The sequence below is a fragment of the Dendrobium catenatum genome, unplaced genomic scaffold (assembly GCF_001605985.2).
Source record: "Dendrobium catenatum unplaced genomic scaffold, ASM160598v2 fragScaff_scaffold_1483, whole genome shotgun sequence".
NCBI lineage: Eukaryota > Viridiplantae > Streptophyta > Magnoliopsida > Asparagales > Orchidaceae > Dendrobium > Dendrobium catenatum.
Window position 1 is genome coordinate 485,369 of NW_021319945.1, and position 10,894 is coordinate 496,262.

Genomic DNA, 10,894 nt, shown 5'->3' on the forward strand with positions numbered 1-10,894 from the left:
GCAAAAATGGAAACCAAATGCTAAACTCAATAAATTACATATATATATATATCCACAACTCAACTTGGCGTGTTGGTTGAGAGTATTCAACTAAGATGTCTTAAATTTGAGTCTTTGTGTATGCGTCATATGTGTTAATTTATCTTAAATGACCTAAATGTCCAAAAAAAATTACATATATGTCACACAAGAACTATTTAAATAGTTACCTTAAATTTTTAGCATCGTAATTATTAAAATATATACATAGAAATATATAAATCACAACAATGACATCAAGAGTTCTATAGTAATGAACTTTTGTGTTCTAAAAATATTGTATTAATATCATTGCTTCTAAAATGCAGTTTATCTTGATGTGATGGTTGGGAGCTTTGACTGCTAATTAAGAGGCCCTGAATTTAAGTCTTGCGTATAAGATGTATATATGAATTTGCCTTAATTTGTCTAAATGTCCAAAAATATATATTGATGCTAAGAATTATGGAGAATTTTATTGCATTGTTAGGCTTTTGTGTCAATCACTTTGAAAGTTCAATATTCTTCTCTAGAGTTCCTAATTCTATGATTTTTTTTAATATGCTCAACTTAACAATACAATTATTATAGCATGCAAATCTATATAGTGTGCTTATCAGAATGTAAGTGGTATGTTAAAATGCATGGCGTGTGTTAATGAAGAGTAATTATAAACATGTTATGTTTCGTGCCCACACTAGCCACATTTTATAGATGCTTTTATTCTATTTATTTATTTCATTCAAAATGGCATTTATGCAAAATTAATCAATGGAATTTCAATATGTTCATAACAAAATGGTCAAAATAATACTATCTATCACATAACAAAAGTTACATGATGGAAACTTTCTATGTCAGAAGATAATGCATTTTAAATAGATTTGGAATAAATAAAATTGGATAAATAAAAATCATTGATAGCTCTTACAGATTTAATACATGCATTATTCTATTCATTTTATTCAAAATGGCATATGTGCAAAACTACCTGATAGAATTTTAATATGTTCATGACTTAATACTCAGAATAATGTTGTTTGCCACATATCAAAAGTTATACGGTGAAAACTTACTAAATTGGAAGATAATGCATTTTAAATAAATTTGGGAGAGATAAAATTGCATAAATCAAAGTCATCAAATACAAAAATAAGATTAAAGTTACCTACCGTGATCAGAGCAACTTTCTCAATAAGAATAATGGGCAAAATAGCTCTAGAGAATCTTTCTATCTCTTCTCTCTCCTCTTCCTCTCCCCCTCTTCTCTTCCTCTCTTTCCCATCCAAGGAACTGAAGAATGGGGCATTTGGGGTGTGGTGTGGGTTTTAAATATAGGGCAGTGGTTTTAGATATTAAAAAAAAATATTTGACTAATACTGTAATACTTGAGGCCCCAACACCACAGCTTCCCCAAGCTACATTAAAATAAAGGAGATGATGATGCAGTGCAGCTCTTAATGTTGCTACGCTCTTACAATCATAACTTAAAATACATAGAGACTAGTATCATTGTGCTCATAAGCATACTGCCGCATCACTCTAATATTATGGGAGAGTTTGTTATCCTAGTTGATGCTAAACAATGAGAAGACACAACCTCCTAGTATTAGGGACTAAGATTGAAGTGATGAAGGAAGAAGAAAAAAGTCAATAAATATTCAATGATTATGTAATTTTTAAGCTAGAATATCCTAATCTAGATTTAACGATTGTTATATAGTTGACCTCTATTATTAATTGCATGGCTATCTTTTACACCCCAACACCAATTATTGGTGATATAATTTAAAATGTAGATGTACAAGTAATACTTTTTTGTGCATATAGGCCTCCTAAATACTGATTAATATATATCTATAATTTCAAGCCATCTCTTTTAAACTTGAATGAATAATTTATTATACCTTTTAGGAAGCTTAGTGTCTATTTGATAACTTCTTGATTTTACTTTATGATGTTTTGCAATGATCATCTATCAATTCTCATTACATTTATAATTTTGGATAGTATGCAAATCATTGCATGCCTGAAAGTATCAAACTATTTAATCTCTCTTTAATGACTAAAGGTCTAGTTCCTTGTTTAGGTCGCAACTTTTATCTCCATGATGCGTTATATGAGGTTGAACTAACATATTTGGTGGGACTAATAATCTTTTGGTGTCAATTATAGAACTTTTCCCTAGTCAAACTATCCCTTTAAGACAATAGAAAATACCATCTTAAGATAAAATCATTTTTCTCAAGCCTTGGAGTAGATGTGTGATGCCCTTAGATCTAATGGAAGGATTGATTTGTCCAAACCAATGATTTAATCTCAAACATCAATAACAGCAACTAGAGCTACTAATATTTCTAATCATAAAGGCAATATCAACCAACTTCATTTTACCAATGCATAATTATAATAATCCAGCTCTGGAATATCTATATGTCAAAATAATAAAACTAGATTTCAAAAATCAATACCTTGTTAATCAAATCCCAATGATCTCCCCACTACACCTAATTTACTATGTTGGGCCTTATACTCTTTCCTAAAATATTAAATAGAATAGAATCAATACAGCTAGTTTAGTAGACTTATTATCATGATCACTCACATATAACAATATTCAAATTAAAAGATGAAATTGAAATAAAATAGAATGAGCAATAAAGAATCATTAAAGTACTAATATAACAATAAAATACAACTTTAAAGGTTCTTGTGCACACTTGACATTTTCACTAACTTGTAAAACCACTTTCTCAGAGTTTTCACCAACCTACCACACTAACATATAACAAGTGTGGCTAGAATCCCTCGCACATTCGCACTAGGTAAATAAGGTTAGAAGAGTACATAAAATATTGCATAACCTTCAACACCTATATTCAATAAGTGGGGTTACAATTTCTCCCACATATGTACTAGGTAGATGAGGCCATAATAGAATATTTAAGGCCCTTGCCACATATCAAAGAGTTTACTTTTTCATATATCAGAACATCTCCAATGCCATATCGTGAATAATATAAATATAATTATAATAGTAACTGAATTGCACCTTTTAATGCAATGCATGTATAATGCATAATATGCAATTAAAAGCCATATTACTTACAAAACATGACACCCACTAATTTGCTTTCTAAATAATTTTCAACTTCAGAGGAATATTTATATGAACAATTAAGATATTTATAAAATGCCGCAATAGCATGAAAAATCTCAATTGGATTATAGAATAAAAAATTTATACAAAAAATCAACCAATGAAAATTCAATTTTTTATAGTCCAAATGTTAAAAGCAGAGCATGCAACAATATATGAAAAGTTATGTGACGACAAAAGCTTTGCTAAAATTTGAGGAAAATTAATTTTAATCCATATTTGTTTATAAAATAGCATAAATTGAAATCAGAGATCAAGATTCATAAGTCTATTTAGTGCTTTTTAATATCTCAAATAGGCCCAACAGAAGAATCTTGAGCTTTAGCGCCCAAATTCTCTCTCTCTCTCTCTCTCTCTCTCTCTCTCTCTCTCTCTCTCTCTCTCTCTCTCTCTCTCTCCCTCCTCTTCATCTTCTCCTCCTCCTCTCCCTTTCTTCTCTAGCAAGGTTGGCTAGAGAAATTATTTTGTGCAAATGATTTTAAATATTTTATTATTTAAAAACCCACTAACTTGACCTAGCACTATGGTGCCTAACTTTCCAGCACTATTGTGCTCCCAGGCAATCTTCCAGATTCTCACTGAATATCTTCAACTAAAACTCGACACCACGGCTATGCTTCCTAAGACCACAGTGCACACCCATAACCCCATTTTTTCTTCATTTTTTTGAGAGTTCAATGATGTAGTGTTGCCAACCATGGTGCTACGATGCCCATAGAATTATTTTTCCCACTTAAATTTTCACTTATCAAACCCAAATCTTGGTTATTTACTATAATAGCTAAATTTTTATTTTTTAAAATTTTCTCTATGAGCATTACGGCTCTGGGGTTGGTTGCACCCTGTTATTGAGCTCTCGATTTTTTGGACAAAAAAAGATTTTTGAGTGAGAGTTATGGCGCTAGGTCAAAATAAAGATTTTTTAAATAATAAAATATCTTAATCCACTTCATTAACTCCCTTACTCCCACCAATTTCCCACAATTTTTGCATGCCTTGCTAGGGAAGATAGAGGAGTGGAAAAGGGGAGAAGAAGCAGAGAGAGAAGAGAGAGGAAGTTGCATTTGGAATTTCATATGTTAGACCTATTACGAAATTTCTTCTGATTGTGTTAGGTTACATGAATCCTACATTTATTTTAAGTGACTTTGGACTATGAATATAGTCTCTCATAAATCAATAAAAATGTATTTTCTCCTAATTTTTCATATGATTGATAAGTGGCATCCAGTGTGTGCATGGCACACAAGAGGTTTAATTATGTAAGTGCATGTCAATCAATTAATAAAGTGAATTATAGGATTGTCGATCCCACGAGAAAAAATGTATCCCTAAGAATCTCTTAGTGTTGTCTACTCAAGTGGCATGATTATCTTACTGAATCTATTTGAAGGTGAGGTTTTACAAACGACTGAAAATACTTAAAAGATAAAGTACTAATAATAAAAGATGTTTGGACTCATAATAATGAATATTTTAGTACTTCCCTAAGTAGACTCATCTAAGTTATATTGTGAATCAGAATATATGCACCCTTAGATCTCTGTTAAGTTTATACAGGTTGAAAAGTAAAGCTTTCACATCACTATAGTGATTTTATATCCATAGACCCTAAAATTTATTTATCCTATGTCTAGGTATGTAAGTTTTCCATCTCAATTCTCTTTTTTGTTCCAATATTCCTCTATAAAGATAATTAATCACACTAGATTTTACTTTCATATATAATTGTTGCCTAAATTGAATGAACTACAGAAGTAACTGAGAACAATCATAAATAATTTCATATGCAAGTGTCTACATTAGGAACAATACACTTCATTCACATTATAAGCCTAAAATAAAGATTTTTAGTTAGTCATAAAAGTTATTTTACACAAAATAGATTTCATTAACAATATAAAAAATAAAAGAGATAAGTGTAAAAATATTACCCAAATAAGCATTTACGAGCAATGCCAAACAACAAATACTTCTCAAATTGATTTTCCTTAAGCACGTTCACTCTCCACTCTAAACTCTCTCCTATATTCTATTTTGCACAATAAACAGATGAACAACCCTCAATAAAATGAAAAAGAAAACTAGTTATACTAAGTAAATAATTGCGACATGCACCACCACACCACTCAAAAGTTGGGCATTGCAGTTTTACAATAATGACTAACACCTAGACGCTCAATGCTTGGCTTTAACGTGGTGTTGGGCTAAATCAATGCGATGCCTCCATAGTTAGCTGCTCCAACTCTCGAGCCACAGTGTTGAGGGTGATTTGGTGCCGTGATGTCATACTACAATTATAATGTTAAACTAGAATTTATGTTGTGGCGCTCTGAGTGCTTGGGCATTACATGCCCTAACGCCATTCCTTTGCCAATTTATAGAGATCATACCACCCTGACGCTCCAAATTATGGCACTGTCATGTTGAAGCACTGGAAGGACCGATGTTGTGATTTTGCAAAAATTTTGAACTCAATCTGCCCCAGCATTCCAAAAGTGGCGTTGGGGCTTTAATAGCCCTACAGCAACAAACGGGCTGCAGGCATACGGGCGTGCGACACTACAACCAATTTATAATTTCAAGCCTTTTGCCTCAAAATTCCTACACAACATCAACTAAAACACATTTTTACTAAAATTTAAAGCACAAAATAATAGCATAATATTCACTTAACAATTATAGACATGATTTTTATAGGCATTTTCACTGTAATTTTATGAAATTTCATTGGGCAAATTAATAGTTATGATTTTCTAAAATTAATAAATAATGTATATATATTTTTTAATTCCATAGATTATTATATTTCATACATAATATTACATTACATAGACGAAATTATATAACTATTGCATGATAAATATGACATTTGTATGTAAGCAAGAAAGGATGGATATCAACACTCTAATTAATATGTGTTGGCTATTAAAACGATATGGCTAGGCTAATAGATATTCCTTAAAATAAAAGTTTTTGTTCTAATTCTAGATGTTAGTCTGTAACTGACTGACTGATTACACCAACGGGTAGAGAATGATAACTTTATTGATTTATTAAAATCCACCTTTTAAAGTGAATTTTTAATAAAAATAATTAAAATATTTGATCTACAAATAATGATGGATTGATATGATAGATGGATGATAGATAGAAGGATAAAAATACTATATAAAAGTTAGATGTCCTACATTGTTGTATAAATTCATATAATACTGATGATCACATTGACATGAATACAGAAAATATATAGGTGCCAATACATACAAAAATTACATACATGAATTATATGATAAATCCATAGAGATGAAAAAGATTGATTGGAGCATGCCTATTCAATATTTACATGTGATTATAGTGTTGATAGTAGTGATAGAAGTATTCATGATTCATATACAACATACAATAAAGATAACTGATAGCGCCATATTCGATACTATACTGAATATCCTAATATATTCACTTTTCTAGTATATGACATTGATTTATAGGTTTCAGTGCAGTGAAATATGAGCTTTTCCACGGGTACTATTCATATTGATTCATATCACTAATGACTAATTGTTGTTCATATTGATAGCTACAGATTTTATATTGAGTTAAATGAGCATGCATATTGATTCTTGTGACTTTGCATTGGAAGCTTTGGTTGTATTTGGAGTACTGCTAGGTTTTGCAAGCCATTATGTGGGTTTTATTGATTTTAGGTCAGAAATGGATTTGGATCGTAAGGTGTGAGGTTGATCAAAATTCCCAAATTTCTTTTGGCTCTGCATTTTATTTTATCTTTTGTTGTTAGGAGTTTAGTGGGATAGATTGATGTTGTAGGTGATCTCCTGTTTATTGTAAATCAAATTTTGATTAAATGAAATAGTGAAAGATTTTAAAGTGCGTATGCTAATTTTTCTTTTATTTTAAATGAAAATTAGAGGCTTTGGTAGATTAATTAAGAGATGAAAGATATAATTCTTTATATTTAAATTCTTGGGCATTACACTTAAAACCCCATTAAATATTTTAAGACTTATAATTTCTAATCAAATTAACATAAGGACTCACTACATGAAAAAAGTGGCGGCACTTTCCGACAGGTTATATGACTTTTTCTGTAATTTATGATTTTCCTGTAGTGACCAATGACGAAAAAAAACCTGAATTTCTCACTAGGGATATTACAAGGTGACCCAAAGTATTAATCTAACCCTCTTAGATCAATTTAAGCAGGAAATCTTAATGAACAACCACTAAGATTTTGCAAGTAAATAAGTCTTCAAGGAAAATAATTAATAAGAATTGTTAGGGAGTCTTTATAGGTTGAGAAGGATTATAAAAAAAAAAAAAAGAGTTTTCCAGTTGCAATGTTTTTTTTTTGTTTTTGAATTCAAATAAAACAAAATAAATTCGCTATTGTTTCATTTTGAGAAATTTTCTCCAAATCAAACCATTAGATCTCAGATAGAAAAAAAAACAGATGTATCACAATATTTTGATTTTTTTACCATAAAAGTTTTTATCTTGAAAAATCACCAAATATAGATGCATTATAATTCAAGCTACAAAATTTTGATGATAAAAATTTTTTCAAAGATAAAGTCTTTGTTTGGGACAATTTTTTTCTTTTCTAAAATATTTTTTTAGTACAAAAACTTTTAGTTCAAAATTTTTTAATAATCTAAAGCTGATTTAGAAAACAGTAAGAAATTAGTTGTCCCAAACAAAACCAAAATCAGTGGAGTTTCTTGTCAAAGAAAGTTAGGAAAAGTGAATACAAAGAAATGAGGTTACAAAGCAAAAAAAAATCTATCAAAAAGCAAGATGAAGGCTGGAAAATTTGACTAAAGTAATAACAAAATATTAAGAAAAAATTAAAATCTAGTCACCTCATTAATTACGTTGTGTTTTTTGGTACTCTTGTTTTCATTACCACCTCAATTCCACCATAATAATTATATATCAATAACTACCTCCAAAATCATTTGAGCAACTTTCCTTTGTCAACCACTCTTTTTTGGAAGATTAATTATTATGTGCAGATGCCGAACGTCATCTGGAGACTAACCAGAATGCATCACATCACCTCTATGCTCGGTATCGCTAACGTGACATATTCTGGTTGATCTCCGGATGGTTTTCTACGTCCGGTCTCCGTACAGAATAATTTCACCTTTCGGAAGAACGTTCAAGCCATCGAATAGAGTTATAAACCTCATGAGCCGTCGGAAAGCTGCCGGAATTTTTTGTTGGAAATAAGACGTCATAAACCGCCGGAAAGCCGCCGGAAAATTGACCGCCGGAAAGCCGCCGGAAAATTCCGCCGGTAATAAGTGATTTTCCTGTAGTGTCACCACCGTAGTTCTCTCATGATAACTTCCATAATTAGCCTCCTTTTAAAGAGCCTTAAGCAAGAAGTGCTAACTTCAGCACCCAAGAACAATTTCACTAATTTTAGATAGCTTTTTGCCTCTCATGTTAGAGAAAAATAGAGGTTAAGAAGTGAAATTATGATATCTTAAATCCTCAACTAGAGTGAGGATATGTTTGGAATTTTAGTTATTTGAACTATTTTTTTATATAGGCGGGTATTATATTTTAATAAACTTTTTAATGAAGCTTGTGAGAATACAATTGCCTTTAGTTACTATAGCACCCTAAATGAAAATAGAGATTCATTTTCATCATTGTATTTGTGAAATCAAAGTTGAAGAGGCTTTAAAAAAACAAAGTGTTAAAAAAGTAGGATTTGTGATATTCCATAGAAGTGTAGAAATGCTTAGAAGATCAATGTTCTTGACTTGCTAAACTTTTTTAATATTATTTTGAAGATAAAAAGTTGCTAAATGAGTGGAAGAAGAGTGTGTTGATTCTTATTTATAAGAATAAAGGTGATGCACAATAGTGTGAATTATAAATAATTTAAGTTATTGTGTCATACATTAAAATTATTAGAGAGAGTAATTGAGCATATGTTATAACGTGTGATTATACTATTTCTCATAATTAGTTTGAATTCATGTCAGGAAGTTCTACTATGGAAGTTATACATTTGTTGAGTGGTTTGATGGAAAAAGTATAGAGAGAGCAAGGATGGTCTACATATGATATTTACTCATCTAAAATATATATGTGATAAAATTCCACGATAAGCACTTAGGAGAGTTTAGAAAGGAAATATGTTAATAATGCTTATATTCTAGCCATTAAAAATACATATATATGAGTTGTTACTGATATTCAAATATAATATGGTTGAACCAAATATTTTCTTATTTTAGTAGGATTGCATCAAAGATTAGCTTTAAGCCCATATCTTTTTTGCTTTAGACATGAATATATGTTTTTACTAGTTATTTGCAAGAGGATGTACCTTGGTGTACGTTTTTTATGAATAATATTCTTTTTGTTGATAAGACTAGAAAGGGAGTTAATGAAAAACTTTAATTATGAAGGTCAACTTTAGAGTCTAAAAGTTTTTATTTGAATAGATCTAAAATTGAATATATGAAGTTTAATATTATTAGAAGTAGACCTAGTGATTGGATTGTGATGTTGGGTGATCAAGTCATTAAAAAGAGTGCATGTTTTAGATATATCAGGTATATTGTTCAAAGCAATGGTTAAATAGTTATTAGCAAAATTCAAGGTGGATTTTTGAAGTGGAGGAATGCATTAGGTCTGTTGTGTAATAGAAAAATACCTCTTAAAGTTAACAAAAAGATTTATAAGATGTTGGTGAGGCTTGTAATGCTTTATGGCACAAAATGTTAAGCATTAAAAGAGAAGCATAAAATCTAGGTGTGTTTCAAAGATGAGGATGCTCAAGTGGCTAAGCAGCTTTATATTTAGAGATAAAATTCGAAACAAATATATATGTGAAAAGATTTGAGTAGCTCTAATGACAAATAAGATAAGAGAGTCATTTTAGATTATTTGATCATGTCGATCTTTTGATGACCATGTTAAGAGAGTAGGTGTGTTAGATTCAACCTATATTAAAAAAAGGTAAAAAGAGACCTAAAACACTTATTAACAAATATTAAAGATTATTTTTTTATTATATTTAAATGAGAATTTAATTCTTAATGAAATACAATGAAAAAAAATTTATGCTATAATCCCCATTTAGTGGGATAAAAGCTTATTCTTATTGTTGTTAGACTATTTTTAAAATTTTGTTTGTTGTAAGTAATTTTTATGACAAAAATTAAAATAAAAAAAATCTCAATACCTTAAAAGTGGCATAAAAGGAGCAAAATCATAAATTTTAAAATTTTGGATTTATTCAAATTTACCCCACATCACATATTGTCATTTATAGCCATTATAGGAGCTTATCTAATATTTATTCAAAATCAACCCCCTTAAGTACCTCTGAAAGATCTCAACTAAGGCTTCGTTTGGGACGGTTTTTTTATTGCTTTCTAAAACGGAGTTACTCCGTTTTAGAAAACAGTAAAAAAGCCGTCTCAAACGAAGTCTAAATATGTGCTAAATAATCAATACTCATGATTTTCCCCTTCATAAATTTTCCAAATGACAAATCTATATGATCTTACCATGCAAAATTAATTTTATTCCTCTTTATCTATGTGCATGCAGAACTTAATGCCAGAAAAATATATAAATCTTCTCTATCATCCCAAATTTGTTAGGGCACCACAATTTATTCACATGAACAATTTAAACTCTTAGGCTTCATTTATGATAACTTTTTAGAAA